General features: G+C 42.9%; 1 long non-coding RNA gene across 1 annotated transcript in view; it reads right to left on the reverse strand.

Moving 5' to 3' along the window:
• Positions 1-71: 71 nt before the first annotated feature.
• Positions 72-17,351, reverse strand: part of LOC126299239 (uncharacterized) — a 113,032-nt gene continuing 95,752 nt past the window's right edge. The window contains exon 5 of the long non-coding RNA XR_007552751.1: positions 72-430. This is a non-coding gene — a long non-coding RNA (uncharacterized LOC126299239). The remainder of the gene's footprint in view (positions 431-17,351) is intronic.

A 17,351-nucleotide genomic window follows, 5' to 3' on the forward strand; every position in this document is an offset into this window, starting at 1 on the left:
ATAAACGTGTATAAATATATATTGCTACTTACAGAAGAAATAGAATTACTGAAGTCGAAACTCACTCTTTTCCTTTCTCGAAAAGTATTGTGCAACGGTGTCCGTTCACGATTCAGATCGGTGACCGTTCACAGTGAAGATTCTCGCAGGACTTCAGTTCTGACGACAGCATGCATCTCGTACGACTGACATTGTTCGTGTACACCTGACTCTTCAGGATTCCAACAGACGGGACAGATGTTGTCAGTAGTATTCCTCTCTTCCGTCTGATTAAACCTCGATTCAGCGGAGTCCTCTGTTTCGTTTCGTTGACCTCTTAGCCTACTTATCCAAACGACGAAGTACGCACATAAGCACATTTGTGTGGGAGATGGTTCTTAAATCTTCTTAATTTTTCCTACACACCTCGTGATAACAGATCTGGATGATTCTGAAAAAGAAAGAAAAGAAACCATTACTATCATTATTGAACCTGCATAAAGCATTATTCCTGCAAGAAAAATAAGACTAGTCATAACCAGATTATTGATACGATGTGAAAAGTATGTTAGCCATAAGCAAATTATTGTTAACTAAAAACATATAGAGAACCGTCTGACGGCAGCGTTTAATGAGGAATTGTGTAATCTGTTTCTGTGTAGCTGTTAGTCGGTTTACGTATTATGTATTTCAAACGGATGTGATAGATCATTTTAGGTTTTTTTATTGGACTAGAATTCTACTTAAAACTGTGCAATATGATTAGTTTTTGAGATTTTCGTTGTTTAGTGCCTGGAGTGCTATCTATCCTTCTCTCGTTCACAACTATTTCTCACACACAAGTTGTGTTGTACAGTCAGTGCAGAATAGTCAGTGCAGATCTGATACGCCTAGCATCTTGGCTGTACCTTTACATAACACAAAATCTTTCTCCGTGTCATTCTCCATCTCAGCCATACGACTATGGAACGCGCTCCTCTGTGATCTGCGTCTTATCCCGAACCACTTAACGTTCAAGAGGGAACTCAAAACTTACATATTAGGGACGGTATAGTCACCATTGTTGTGCCCCTCTCACCTCTTTCTTTCTCCTCTCCATCATAGCTTCGAGTTCTACCATTCTATTTCTCTTCCTCTAACCTTCTACCTCTTCTATATCTCTTTCACCCCATTCTATCGTCTTATGTCTCTGCTCGATGAGAATAACTCACAAGCTGCAAGAACATAACGAGAAAATTCCCAACTAGCAATAGGACTGACATTCATAAAAGAAAAATATGTTTACTTTAATATACATAGTCATTATTATTATTATTATTATTATTATTATTCTTGATTGTTATAATTATTTTTTGATTGTTATAATTATCATTGTACCACTGTTATAATCTCTATTTTTTTCTTTAACATTAATACTGTACAACACGTTATATGTCATTAATGTTCTGTAGAAATCTGAGTATGCCTGGTTAGGTGTAAGAGAGGGCCTGAAGGCCCTAATCTTGCCATGTAAAATAAATGCATAAATAAATAAAAATAAATAAATAAATAGTCTGACGTCGTCATTGCTATTAATGGAAAAAGAAAATCGAGAAGCGGCTCAGTTATTATGGAATTTGTAATGATTCTATACCGGGAATGGCTCAGTAAGAGTGCTGTGTTGGTAGCCATTCTGTGTGAAGGTTCAAGATTCTCCATTGTGGGCTTCAGGTTTTCCTTGGAAATGCAATAGCCTGGAGAGTGCTGATTGTTAAAGAGAAATGCAAAAATGTGGCTAAATCGAATCAGAGTGATAAGATTTTGTCATTCCATGGACTATCATATTCAGCATGACATTATTAGTAATACACGAGAAATATTTGATTCCAGAAGGAGAGATCCAGGTCATTACACAGGATACCGTAATGAAATATTTGAGAGGTATTAAAAACGATGAGTCTCTGATGATGAAAGAATTAACGGAGCTCTAAAATTTTTCGTAACAAAAGTTTGTGCTTATGAAATCACAGGTATAACCTGGCTAACCATAGTGAAACAGATCCCTGGAAGAGGTCCTTTGGGTATAAATGGAAAAGTGAGAGCTTTTGTTATCTATTTCACAATTTTCACAACAGGCGTCATGCAGATTTTTTTTTCTGGGGTTTACTAATGGAAAAAGCCCGTTCCAGATTTGTGTCGCAGAGTCCGAACACTTTTGATAGAGAAGCATTCGGTACAGAAAATTACGATAACGAGTTCGATGGGAGGTACGGATAATGGGAAAATGTAGCCAATACGGTTGCTGTCGAAAAATAATTCAGGACGCAACAGTTGCAGCAGGACGTCTACGGTGTGCAGTGATTTCACCTGCAAGCATCAATAATGTAGCCTGCCATGTTCAGAAAGTACGTCACAAAGCCAGACAGATTCATATAACTTGGTTGAGTCATACTCATTTATTTGAATAATTTCGCCAATATAATTAAAAGTTATTTCGCATAACACATGCGAAATGAAACTTTTTTTTCCCTCACTGGACCACAGCCCAGACTATCAAACAACGTCTCCACAAACTAGTTCTGGTACGTGCACATTCAAAATGATATCTGGAGCATGTAATCACAGTTTTGCATTTTATTGCCGTTGCTGCAATAAAGTGCATATTTTTAAATAATTAGGCGAAATAAAGTTGTGAGCAACAATGAATCAACGACTGATTCATTGTTACAGCGCGTAAGGACAGGCTTCTAAAATTCTTGTGACTATTCTGATTAAGGATTTACTTGACTTCCGCAAACCATTTCTTCCTAAAACTTGAAAGTTTCTTTCAAGAAGGTTATGACAGAATTCCTGTCCCATCTCAGCCCGATTCAGACAATTCTCCGTCTCTAATGACCTCAATGTGGATGAAACGTTAATAATTAATATTCAATCCATTCTTAATCAGCATCATTGTTAAAAGTGACATTAACATCCTACGATTTCGTGTCAGGAAGACGTAAGACGTGTTGTGTTTGCATACTTAACTCCAAACTGGAAAATATGACAACACGAACAACGCTTAAGGGAATAAAAATAAAGTTTGTAGCATAATGGATGGGCTTTTTAATGTTGCACTGAAAGAAAAAATTTTCTCATATTTGTAACATAAAAATTATCAAAAAGTACCAGTTTTCTTTTCTGGTCCCCTCTGTGCACTTTGAGTATCCCGAAATATGTCTACATCTGAGAGCGACCAGCATGCTCGCGAAATCAGTTTTTGACGTCGTTTCGTCTGGTAAGGCTCTGTTGATGCACTTTGTCTATAACGCGTGGTGGTCAGGTCACTGGCCCACCTGGCCGAAGAGGAAAATATCATATAAGGCAAGCCTGGCTTCCCAGAATTTTTTTTTTCTGAATATTCATCTTACTGCTTTGACATTAGGAACGTGTTGCTAGCGGAACTCTGTCAGTGCAATATTTCGACAAATTTTGCGGTACCGCTCATCATTTAACAGTGAATAAAAACTCGTACAACATCGTGGATGCGTCAACACCAAGTATTTATGCAGCAGTCGTGATGACTACCTTGCTGATATAATCAGCGAAAACTTTCTTCTGGCATATAGTAAGTATTGCGGTTCATCTCACCATTAGATCTGAATGTGGCTCTGTAAATCCACAGTTGACAGTAGTAAAGCCCAATTTTTGAATCAGAAACCAGGTACAGAAGACGATTCTTGTGTGGTAACCATTATAGCTTAATTTCCGACAAATATTCGTGTGATTTGGCCGCAAACAACTATGACGTAGAATTCTGCAGACTGTACTTCTACTCAAGCTAGAATTCCATGCAATTCTTCGTGTAGAAATATGTGGTTCAAGATTTATTGCGGTGAGACATATTTCTCATTTTTTACTGTTGAGGGACGGTTTCACATGGCCATTGTTGCGAATCAGCGGTTGCAGTCACTGGAAAACATGTTGTGATCGGCGTGGATGGTCCTGATATCTCTCCGCATAAACCCGCTCTGCTTTTAAATAATTATGATGACATTCTTATAGTATCATAGGCATATAAAATGCCTGTTCGTTAGAAAATACCGTTACTAAACGAATGACAAACACACTGAAGGTCATTGCACAAGTTTTTGGTAATGCACCGCCAAAAGACCTATTGTCTAGGATTGTGTGGCGTGACCACTTTTTTTTTTTGACGATGTCACTGAGACACCGAAAATAAAAAAAAAATTTCTAGAGCCTAGACTGTAAATTTTAAGTCTTGAGAACTCTTCTGAATGGCACTAATTTTTTCCCGTATTTCCACTTCAACTTCTGAATCTGAGTTCAATTTCTCCATTTTTCAGTAGCTTGCAAACCGTGTGAGGTTTACTGTTCTACTGACCCTTACTCGTTCGGCTTGCTAAATCACGTTTTACCTTACAATCCGGTCAGATGAATCGTTTGCGAGATAAGTGCCAATACGAATGGAATGAAGCCCCCTGCATTCGAACACACGCACGGTGCATCTAGTGCCAGAGAGCGTGCTGTCCGTGTATAGAATGGGGAAGGCGCGTGGTCTATCTTAGTTTGACCGAGGGCAGATTGTGATGGCCTGGAAGCTCGGCACTAGCATTTCGGAAACTGAACGACATGTCGGGTGTTCGAGGGGTGCGAGTGTCTTCAACTAGTGGCGAAACCAAGGTGAAAACACGTTCAGACGTCATTGTGTTGGGCGGCCACCCCTCACTACAGATGTCGGACTGGTAAAACAGGACACGTGGCATACTGTGGTGGAACTAACATCAGACTTCAATGCTGAGTATAAGTTTGTCGTAACACACAGCCCATCTTAACGATGGGCCTCCGTAGCCTACAACCCATGCATGGGCCAATGTTGACCACGACATCGGCAACTGTGACTGAAATGTGCACTTTGAAATCGGCACTGGACGTTGGCGCAGTGGCAGAGCGTTGGATTGTCTGCTGAATCCTGATACCTTCTTCATCATGCCGATGGTAAGGCGCGAATCCGTCGTCTTCCAGGGAGACGTCTTCTTTAAACTTGTAATGTGCGACGGAGTCAAGCTGGCGGCGGCTCCATTATGCTCTGGGGAACATTCACGTGTTAATCCATGGGTCCAGAGGAGCTCGTGCAAGGTACCACGACGGCCAAGGGGCATCGTACGCTGGTTGCAGACCACGTAGGGCCGCTCATGACGATAATGTTTCCCCACGACTGTGTAATTTTTCAACTAGATAATGCGCCACGTCACAAGGCCAGGAGTGTGTTAGAGTGTTTCTAGGAACACAGTTGTAATTGATGTGCTGGCCCCTAATTCGCCAGATCTGATCTCGATAGACCACATCTGGGATGTGACTGAACATGGCGTCAGAGCTCATCGCCCCATTCCCGGAATTTACGGGAATTAAGTAGCTTGTGTGGACTGATGTGATGCCACGATGCATCGCCGCTGTTACCTGTGCCGAAGGTGAACATGCAAGCTATTAGGTAGGTGGTCACAAAGTTCTCGCTGAGCAATGTATACCTGAAACTGAGGGAAAAGTAGGCCGAAAAATAAAGAAGACAGCATGTATAAACCATATCAAGTTTGATACGATGGCTTGTTTAAACCAGGGCTTCATCCGTTTGTATTTCATTAGAAAAATTGTGTTAAAGGGCAAAAATAATTTGTTGGCATCGCTTGTTTGCTAATTCTGACAAAAGCAGTAGAACTGAATTTAAACGGGTAAACAAGAAACAGAGTCTGAGTATGAGGTATATCTAGTACTGGCGAACTTCATAATGACCTCAACACTGTTACGTTATTCTAGATTATTGATTGTGAACATTCTAAAGAATGACTGGTATATCTTAAATAATGGCAGGTGTAATTCTCAAATAGATGTTCTAGGGTGCATATCTACGCGTATCACAGACTCATAGATTGTGGCATTTGTAGGAATGTGGTAAAGCCGGCCTTGTGACCGAGCGGTTCTAGGCGCTTCAGTCCGGAACCGCGGGACTGCTACGGTCGCACGTTCTAATCCTGCCGGGGGCATGGATGTGTGTGATGTCCTTAGGTTAGTTAGGTTTAAGTAGTTCTAAGTTCTAGGGGCTGATGACCTAAGATATTAAGTCCCATAGTGCTCAGAGACATTTTTTTAGTACACTCTGTCCTTAGTGCTGGGACTTTACCGAAACGATCCTTTGTAAATGATTTAGCCAGCAACCTCGAAGATTTTAGATGCCTCTTGTACTGAAATCTCCAGAATGTTCAGAGCGCTGCCTCCTCTGAGAATTTCGTTGTTGGTGGGTCACTAAGTAGTAATGTTAATTAATCAAATGTAGAAGGGGAGGAGGTGGAATCAGTAAGAATCAGAATTTATGAAAAAAAACACGCTTCCTATTTGTATAAAGGATGTAACGTTGTTTATTTTGATTAATGCTAAAGAATATCCTGTCAAGACAGATCATGTTTAATAGCAAATTTTTTTCTTGCGGAGACCGAGTCAGCTTACGAAAGGACTGACATACCACCTACGTTTGAAAGAAAAATAACATTTGACAGGTCTGACTCAGTTGTTGCAGGTGGGATGCGAACTAGAGTTTTTGACCCTAAAGAATTAGGCACACCCAAACGTTATGTTCGTCTTATACGAGGTCCGGTGACCAGTATTTAACTGATGGTAAGCCTGAATGAAGTTTCACGCGTGCAGCGCTGTCTACCGACAGCATCGTTGATTTGATTCAGTAGTCGTTTGGCAGTGGGTGAGTGCAGATCGCAATGGTGGATCCCGCCATTTGTTAAGTGCGCGGTGTGCTGGAAAAAGGGTCTTCTGCCACCGAAATCCATCGTGAGTTATGCGTAGTGTCTGGACGTGAAATAATGAGTGACAAATATTTTCGAAAAGTTCGAAAATGGTGTCGAGAATTTCAAAATGACCGCGAAAATGTTTGCGATGGACAGGGCAGTGGCAGGTCCAGTATTCGGAGCGACGACATCGTTGATCAAGTGAACCAAAAACTTTGAAGTGATGGTTAGTGGTCTGGCTGACAAATACCAAAATGTTGCTCGAACCTCAGTTTACAGGAATGCACCGAACATCTTGGATATCACTAACTCTGTGCGAAGTGGGATCCAAAAACGCTCACCGATCAGCACAATGAGCAAAGAATGCGTAGTACACGACAGTTTTTGGGGGGCTTTAGAAAAGATGGAGATGATTTTCTTCCCACGTTGCTACAGGCAACGAGATGTGTATGTCGTACACCAACATAGAATCGAAAGAACAGTCAATGCAGAGCTGTCATTCAAGTTCATCCACACCAAAAAACTTTAAGCAGTCTCCGATCTCGAATCAAAAAATAATGGCTACAGTTTTTTTTACGAAAAGGGTGTCCTTTTTATTGATTTCAACGACGTGGGTCAACAAGTACAGGTGACGTATGACGTATGCTGTGAAATGATAACCAAACTGAGACGTGCAACCCAAGATGAACACCACGGGAACCCGTTGTCTGGCATAATCCTCCTTCACGAGAACGTTGGCCATCACACTGCTGCCAAAACCCAGGAGAAGACTCACGATTTCCGTTGACAACTTTCTGAGCACCATCCGTACAGTCCCGGCCTTACACCAAGTGGCTGTTTCCTCTTCGTGCATTTGAAAATGTGGCTGGGTGCACAGCGATTTCAAAAAGATGATGAACCCGAGACTGGCGGTACCAACTGGTTTAGTTTCTAGACTGCAAACTTCTATGCAGAGTTGTTAAAGAAACTGGTGCAGCATTACAGAAAGTGTATAGATATGAACGGCGATTAAGTGGAAAAGTGAAATAGATGTATAATAAAATATTTATTGTCAACAAAAACCTTTCCTCATTAGCTTATTTTTTATGACCTAACGGAACTTTGTTTTGGAATTAACCTCGTAATACGCGTGTGCAAACAATTTAATACCTAGAAAGAGCGAAATTTTCTCGTTGACGTAACCAAAACGAAGAAAAAACCGTATATCGTTACACGGAAAAATGTGATATAATCTGGGGCTTGTAAGGTAACTAATATTTAGTTGTTACGAAATTTGGATCATGTAAGTGAAGTAAGTGTCAGCTCTTAGAAAGTAGCACCTGCCTCAAACGAGCAAACCTTGTTACCCAGACATGTTGACATGTAAGTACACTCCTGGAAATGGAAAAAAGAACACATTGACACCGGTGTGTCAGACCCACCATACTTGCTCCGGACACTGCGAGAGGGCTGTACAAGCAATGATCACACGCACAGCACAGCGGACACACCAGGAACCGCGGTGTTGGCCGTCGAATGGCGCTAGCTGCGCAGCATTTGTGCACCGCCGCCGTCAGTGTCAGCCAGTTTGCCGTGGCATACGGAGCTCCATCGCAGTCTTTAACACTGGTAGCATGCCGCGACAGCGTGGACGTGAACCGTATGTGCAGTTGACGGACTTTGAGCGAGGGCGTATAGTGGGCATGCGGGAGGCCGGGTGGGCGTACCGCCGAATTGCTCAACACGTGGGGCGTGAGGTCTCCACAGTACATCGATGTTGTCGCCAGTGGTCGGCGGAAGGTGCACGTGCCCGTCGACCTGGGACCGGACCGCAGCGACGCACGGATGCACGCCAAGACCGTAGGATCCTACCGCACCGCCACTTCCCCGCAAATTAGGGACACTGTTGCTTCTGGGGTATCGGCGAGGACCATTCGCAACCGTCTCCATGAAGCTGGGCTACGGTCCCGCACACCGTTAGCCGTCTTCCGCTCACGCTCCAACATCGTGCAGCCCGCCTCCAGTGGTGTCGCGACAGGCGTGAATGGAGGGACGAATGGAGACGTGTCGTCTTCAGCGATGAGAGTCGCTTCTGCCTTGGTGCCAATGATGGTCGTATGCGTGTTTGGCGCCGTGCAGGTGAGCGCCACAATCAGGACTGCATATGACCGAGGCACACAGGGCCAATACCCGGCATCATGGTGTGGGGAGCGATCTCCTACACTGGCCGTACACCTCTGGTGATCGTCGAGGGGACACTGAATAGTGCATGGTACATCCAAACCGTCATCGAACCCATCGTTCTACCATTCCTAGACCGGCAAGGGAACTTGCTCTTCCAACAGGACAATGCATGTCCGCATGTATCCCGTGCCACCCAACGTGCTCTAGAAGGTGTAAGTCAACTACCCTGGCCAGCAAGATCTCCGGATCTGTCCCCCATTGAGCACGTTTCGGACTGGATGAAGCGTCGTCTCACGCGGTCTGCACGTCCAGCACGAACGCTGGTCCAACTGAGGCGCCAGGTGGAAATGGCATGGCAACCCGTTCCACAGGACTACATCCAGCATCTCTACGATCGTCTCCATGGGAGAATAGCAGCCTGCATTGGTGCGAAATGTGGATACACACTTTACTAGTGCCGACATTGTGCATGCTCTGTTGGCTGTGTCTATGTGCCTGTGGTTCTGTCAGTGTGATCATGTGATGTATCTGACCCCAGGAATGTGTCAATGAAGTTTCCCCTTCCTGGGACAATGAATTCACGGTGTTCTTATTTCAATTTCTAGGAGTGTAGATGAAATCTTATATTTTATTTTCCTGTGCTGTGCGTATCTCAACTAAGGCTATCTCCTGGAGTTACGTATTCTGTACACCTCTGACGTGCTCACATTATGTTCTATCTATTTAATGCGAAATGAAACCGTTTTAGGATTCAGGAATCCACGTTGCGATCCTGATGGAGTTGCATTTCCACTGCTTACTGTGTGCTAAGGAAAAGCAGCTACAGTAGAATTTTGGAGCGTCAAAAGACCTAAGCTAGGAAGGCAATTGATTTCTTACAGATGAAAGGATACCGCCGAGTGATCAAAGAAGCTGGGAACACTGGACGTTTTCAAAGTAATTGGACTTCGAATCTTTGTTAAGTTGCTCAGAACTTGTTTATTTGAAAGAACAGGCTTTAAAGCTGTTTTTAAACCCCAGAATTTAAATAATGTCTTCAAACAAATCTTGAATTATATTTCAGACGAGATACATTCCAAGATTCATGTCGGACATGATTTTCTTGCTATTATTCGTGGATTCTCTCACAACTTTCAGAACACATCAAGAAACATACAGCTCTATAAATTAGAGGTAGGAGGGTCTGCATACGATGACGACATGCTGTTTCTGATGTTTGTTCGAGTAGTGTCTTCATTGTCACTTCTGCTGTTTACTGCTTGTGCCTGCTGAGGAAATGAGTCGTTTACGTCCGATTGTAAAATTCAAATAAACAAACATCTAATGCGTTAGCAGAGTGTCGAGTGAATTACAGGAATATTATCGTAATGGCAAAGCTGGGCGATGAGAACCAATCGATGTTTATTCCTCACTTCTTCTGCGATTTATCATGTGAGACACATCGTTCCAACAAACGCTAACCCCGAATTGAGGCTAAAATAAGCTGCTAAAATAAGCGAACGTTTGATTCCGTTTATATTTTGGTTCGGTCTTCTAGGGCAGGAGAGATATACCACATTCATTCAAACTCAAAATCTCGCATTTATAAGCTGAATTTGTACCATAGTTTCTCGTAACAGAGTATTAGTGCTGAATGACACTTCAATTTTGTTGTTAGTACGTGACTATCGAAATAAATTGAAATGCATGGTAGTAATTAGGCGGAAAACGTTAATTAACTTGAACTTTTGTGATGTAGGCACAGGGCCATTGCATTTTATGCGAAATGTATAGGCCAACTGAGCAACAAGTTAAATGTGCCATGTTTTTATTTGGAAGCCATCGCTACATTAATTTCCATCAGGCCATGAAAAATGTTGTAATATACGCCCTGACATGAAAGGTCGATTCTGATTTGTCTTACGCCTTCTCTGGATACGAAGCGAGTCACTCAGTTCCCTTTAGGAAGATATCGTGAATAATGTGAATAATTACATGTAACTAGCTACTTCTTATTGAGTTACTAATTTATATATTTATATTATTTTTATAACTCTTTTGCCAACAAGTACAGTTTCCTATTCGCACAAGGAAATTCCCGAGCATGCTTACTACAATGTAGAAAAAAGTAGAGTATCTCGTGAATATTAAGAAACAGCCAGACAGATCTCACAGAGAGGTACGATTAAGACATTGTACGCGTATTCAGTGCAGAACAAACATGATAAACCTGACACTGCTACTTTGCATTGTCCAGAAAAACCATTAGATGTGTTGCCGTTCCAGAACCAGACCTATTTAAATGACATCTTAAAACCAAAACTCCTACACTCATCCAGTGAGTTTATAGGTTCACAGAAGAGGTGTATTACTCCTGAGCAAATGTTTCAGCATGTGCAACAATATCTCTCTAGACAGCTCAGTAACATTACGACCTTGAATATCTCGGTTTCTGGTAAAGTAGTACTTCTGATTATGCTTTGTATAACCTGCATCCTCCTCCGGCAGAAAACCTCCCATCCCTTTGAACTCCCAATTCATGTGGACTAAGTGACCCGTAGCGGAAAATTTCATTCCTTTATTTATCCTCGTCTGATTAGAGCCATCAGGTCCTCTCTTACTTCAGACCAATGTTTCACACATACAATACATATTACATCATAGTTACCTACGAAAATAATGACCTAGTAATAAAAATAATAATAATACTGTCTATAACTGCTACATTTATAACAATAATGATAGTGGCAGTTAAGAGAAGAATTTATAGGTCTACAGAACAGATGTTTCCTGATATCACGAATACTGCGAAAAGGACATTTAAGGAGACTACATCGCTAAGAGTACTCGGAAATGAGGAAGTTGATGTTGGAAAGAGTGATGTAGACGGGCAACGAGTGCGTGCAGGGACAATGGTAACTTCACTGTTACTTCAATAGATGTTATTATCTGTCTTTTGAAGCTGAAGATGTTATTTAGTTCTCGAATATCAAGCAGGAGGTCGTCTGCGAGTGGGATTCATGCTACTGAGATGGACTTCGAGAAAGTGGCTGAACGATGGAGTGTGACAGAAAAGATTTTGCTCTGACGGGTACGAGTGTTTCTGCCGTGTTGTTCAGACAAGAGTGCTAAGATCGAGGAGAGATATGAGGGGCAATGTTCATTGATAAGACAGTAAAGAAGACAGAGAGCCCGCCGGAGTGGCCGAGCGGTTCTAGGCTCTACAGTCTAGAACCGCGCGACCTCTACGGTCGCAGGTTCGAATCCTGCTTCGGGCATGGATGTGTGTGATGTCCTTAGGTTAGTTAGGTTTAAGTAGTTCTAAGTTCTAGGGGACTGATGACCTCAGAAGTTAAGTCCCATAGTGCTCAGAGCCATTTGAACCATTTTTGAAAGAAGACAAAAGCTCTGTGCTTGTCTGCACACAGCCAGGATAGCTGTGCATATGGTGGTGAAATGTTATCAAAGAGTTGAACATCAGAGATATAATGAACACAGGCATTCATATCCAGTTACAGGCGCAGGTCTTGCAGGATAACATCGCTGAAATCAATAATTGGAAGTATAAATGTTTGTGCAAGCTTCTTTTGCAAAGAGAGGAAGACCTATTTCTATTTGGTTAATTAAATAAGAATGAAATAAGAAGCTGCCTGGTAAACAAGGAGGGGTACCAAGCATGACGAACAAATGTGCGGAACTATTTTCTGATACATGATTTGTTAACGGAATTCTCTGGAAAATAAGAGTTTTGGTAATCTTATTATACTAATGTGCTGTGCAGAATAACGCAGGTTAAACGAACCGTGTGATTTATGCTGCATTGGACTATGACGGACAGGAGAAAACTTGTACTGATTTTGTATTATTACGTCAATTTGTAAATCATGTATTCAGTCTTTTTGACCGGATGTGTAAACAAATACAACCCCGGGGACCGAATTACTTCGGAGAAGGAGGAGTGTTGAGCCTCGCCCTACTATAGAGCACTGAACAGCTTGGTGCCAATGCAGTTAAACGATTTTATAGGAGAGTAGTGCCGTCACCGTGCTTAAATGTGTTATGGCACCTGTGGTCGGGATTTTCCTTATGGGAAATTCGGTCTCCTGGAGCAGATCTTTTTATTTGATGTCACATAGGCTACTTGCGCGTTGATGTTGATGAAATGAGGTTGAGGACAACACACACAACCACCCTCGAATGGAGAAAATCTCTGAGCCTATCGGGAATCAAACCTGGGCCTCCGTAATCGAAAGTCTGCAACGCTAACCACAAGAACACGAGCTGCTGACGTCATTGTGGTGACCACGCACTATGAAGTAAGTAGATGTATTCAGAGCGCAGAGTGCAGATTTCAAGGAAGATAGCGAAACAGAAGTAGTCAGCCAGCGCCTCTGAAAGCTGAAGTTGGGCAATACTACAGCTCTAACTAGACTTCTTCACAAGCGGAATGACAAGAAGAGTAGAACGAATGAAGACATCGCCACCCAGTAGCTACATCCGGCTGCTATGGCCTGTTGTTTCTTCTTCCAGGTTGGAGGTGCTGCCATTGAAGAAGCACCCTGGCTAGCATCCTCTCGCAAATATCTCCAAAAATGGTTCAAATGGCTCTGAGCACTATGGGACTTAACATCTGAGGTCATCAGTCCCCTAGAACTTAGAATTACTTAAACCTAACTAACCTAAGGACATCACACACACCCATGCCCGAGGCAGGATTCGAACCTGCGACCGTAGCAGTCGCGGGGTTCCAGACTGAAGCGCCTAGAAACGCACGGCCACACCGGCCGGCTTCGCAAATATCTCCCCCAGCCCCCTTCACCAAATCAGTCTTTCATCCTGAGACGTACTTAGATGTTCTCAGTGGCTCACTGAAGTTCTCTTTGCATGATCAAGCCGATGTGAGTATGTTATGCCAGCCACGGCTCTCTTTGAGGCGGCGAGTACTTCAGTGCAAGATAAGTATCCAGTAATGTATCAAGGACTTTGTCTCCCTCCAGTAGTGGCAGGAAACCACCTGTGCTGTGATCTGTATGCAGACGACTTAGTGCCTTTGCCTAGATGGGTTCCCTTGAAGTGAGTACTTCCTTCTCTAGTGGAATGCCTGTTAGTGTCTGGGCTGGGCGCAGCCCGGTGTCTCTGTCACTGTACATCAACTCTGAATCATCGCCCGTCATTATGGTGGCTACAGTGTGAGTACCAGCGTCCCATGTGCTGTATTCCGTAGCCAGAGGCGAGTCAACAGCCTGAATAGGGCTGTCATACCCAGGGTGTTTCCGTAAGAGCTTGTAAAAATTTAACAGGACATAGAGGATGCCCCACTAAACAATTTGAGGTAGGGAACGTGGGGTCGGAGAAGTCAGCTTAAGGATATAATAGGAATAAATTCATATTACTGTGTACTTTCTTATATACATTGGTTATAGTTAATTGCAAATACCATCATTGACACAATGAACGTACCATCTGTACTGTATCTCACAAAATGTGCTGAAACTGACAGCCATCAACAAGATTGTGACAAATATACCTGGTGTGTTTGGAATCACATCACAGTCAGCTACAATTATGGTAACTAATTCCACCTCCGTACCCACTGGGGTTCCATATACAAGTGACTTTAGACATCCCCATAGCAAATAATCCATAGGATTCAGGTTAGGTGACCTTTCAGGTCGTGGAATAGGACCTCCCACTCCAATCCAGCGATCAGGAAATACAACACTGATATGGTTGCGGACATCCACACACCGAAGAGAGACAGTGCACCGTCATGTTGTATCCACATTCTCTCACGAACACACAAGGGTACCTTTTGCAACAACTCAAGTAGAACTCTTTGCACGAACCTCAGTACAGGTGACCATTGAGACGTCCAAGTATAAGATATTGCCAAATGAGACTGTCCCCTACAATGCCGGCCCATATATTCACAGCAAAACGTACTTGATGGTGTGGTTCTACTACAGCGTGAGGGTTTTCCTCATCCTACACATGCTGTTCGAAATACCATCACGGTCAAATGAGCCCTCGTCAGTAAACAGCACACGATTTAGAGGAAATATGGTCAATCAACCATTGTTGGAGCAACCACCGACACAACGCGAAACTTGGAGCAAAGTCAGTCACAAGCTTTGCATGAAATTGGATGAACTCGTTGTGGGTGATATGGGTGTGATTGTTGTTCGTGGAGTACTCGCCACACACTAATATGTGCAGTGCCCATTTCACGTGCAGTACGAGGACTACTTGTAGTGGGATCCGCTGAGACGTGTTGCTGGCAAGCTAGCTCTAAGTATTGAAGCGAATGGTGGAAGGAATACATAGACGAGCTGTACGAAGGAAACTGACTTGAAAGCTATATTATAGAAAGTGAAGAGGAAGCCGATGAAGGTGAGATGGGAGCTGTGATAATACAAAGAAATATGACAATTCAATGAGGGACCAAAGTCGATACACGGCACCATAAGTAAACGACATTCCGTCAGAATTATTGAAGTCTTTCTGAGATCCAGCCGTGACAAACCTGTTCCACCTGGGATGTGAGGTAATATGACGAAATACCCTCGCACTTCAAGAAGAATCACAATTCTAAAGAAGACTGGAGCTGAACTGTGTGAATCATCAGTTTAATACATAATGATCGTAAAACAAAAGCATTAATTATTTAAAGAAGGTGAAAAAAATTGGGAGAAGCCAATCTCTGGGAAGCTCATTTTGCGTTCCGGAGAGATTTAGGAATGCCGGCCAGTGTGGCCGAGCGGTTCTAGGCGCTTCAGTCTGGCACTGCGCGACCTCAACGGTCGCAGGTTCGAATCCTGCCTCTGGCATGGATGTGTGTGATGTCCTTAAGTTAGTTAGGTTTAAGTAGTTCTAAGCTCTAGGGGACTGATGACCTTAGATGTTAAGTCCCATAGTGCTCAGATCCATTTGAACCATTTTTAGATTTAGGAATACGGAGGGATATATGGGACTTCACGTACTTATTTCACTAAAGAAAGCTGAACTTACATTTACGGAGTATTTATAAACATACAGAAATGTTCCGAGAATATTGAATGAAACACAGTGTATTAAATTCTGGAAGTATCAGGGTTAAAATACTGAGATCGGAATTAGTTTACAGTTACAAGAGTCGAAGGATATGAAATTAAAGCAGAGTTTGAGAAGAAAGTGAGACAGGTTTGTATCGTACTCCCCATTTTTTCAATCTACAGGCTGAGCAAGCACTAAATGAAGCCAAAGATTGTAAATGTAAATTGAATTAATGATGAGGAAGAAGAAATAGAAACTCAAAGGCTTAACGGTGATATTGTCACTCCGTCAGCGACTGGCGTAGAGCTGAATGTTCAGTTCAACAGAATGGATAGTGTCTTGAAAAGAGGCTGTAAGATGATCATTAGCTACAGCTAATGAAGGGAATAGCAGTACAGCCGAAGAAAGTCAGGCGATGAAATGAAGTACCATTGTGACCAAATTTTACCACAGTTCTGCCCAGCGCTGCCGTGGACGTTTCACACGACTGAAAGGTCGTTATACGCCCTCTTACCCACATTTCAACCCTTTCTTTTGACGCCTCTGCAATGGAGGTGAGAACCACGCATCCAGCGTTGGAATCTCGCGGTTTTCTTATGGATGGTCAAGGAAAACATTTCAGACACACCGCAGCTCAGAATCGATGTGAAGAGAGCTCAGAATGTGGCATGAAGGGAGTCAGTGAAACCATCCCCTTCCTTGGGGCGTTAATTCTAGCACATTTTGCTTTCGAAAACTACACTTCGCAGTGCGATGAGCAGCAAGATGACGTTCTTGACAACCTTTGAATATACTTACACCCTCCGGGGGGGTTCAGCCCTGCCCTAAGGATTCATCACCGGCTGATCACATGACTGAAACATTCGGGACCATTGGCAGTCCTCTCAAGAAGATCAACTCACACGCTTCTTAGATTTTCCTTCTTCCCAGTTGTGAGTTTTTTCGGCACCATTTTGGCACAAACATTTCGAGTGTGCAAAACTTGGGTCAAAATTTTATGTACCGTGAAAGTGTTTAACATCTCACCGGTCATCGTTATTGTTAATCGTCGGTCTGATCTCACAAGAGCACTCACACATTCGACGTTTTCGTCGGTTTGTGAGTGAGGTTCGTCTTCAACGGGTTCTCGGCCTTCTAAACTTGAACTATTTATAAGGAATGTTCCCCACAGGCCTGCTTCAGCTCTCCGAAGATTAAAAAGACGCTACATTTTATGTGACAGTTATATCACAGATGTACCGTCTCCGCCCTAAGGGTCCACGACCACAGTGATGTCCAGGTACGTTCAAACTGTCGTGGGGTGAATATTGTTTTAGAGATGTTGCTGACCTCCTATCGATTTGCTGTTGTGGGAGGACATGAAGCGATTGGTGTACGAGACACCGACAGACACTCCAAAATAGCTGGTTCCCCTTTAGCTGAAGC

Source organism: Schistocerca gregaria, chromosome X (genome assembly GCF_023897955.1).
Source record: "Schistocerca gregaria isolate iqSchGreg1 chromosome X, iqSchGreg1.2, whole genome shotgun sequence".
Taxonomy (NCBI): Eukaryota; Metazoa; Arthropoda; class Insecta; order Orthoptera; family Acrididae; genus Schistocerca; species Schistocerca gregaria.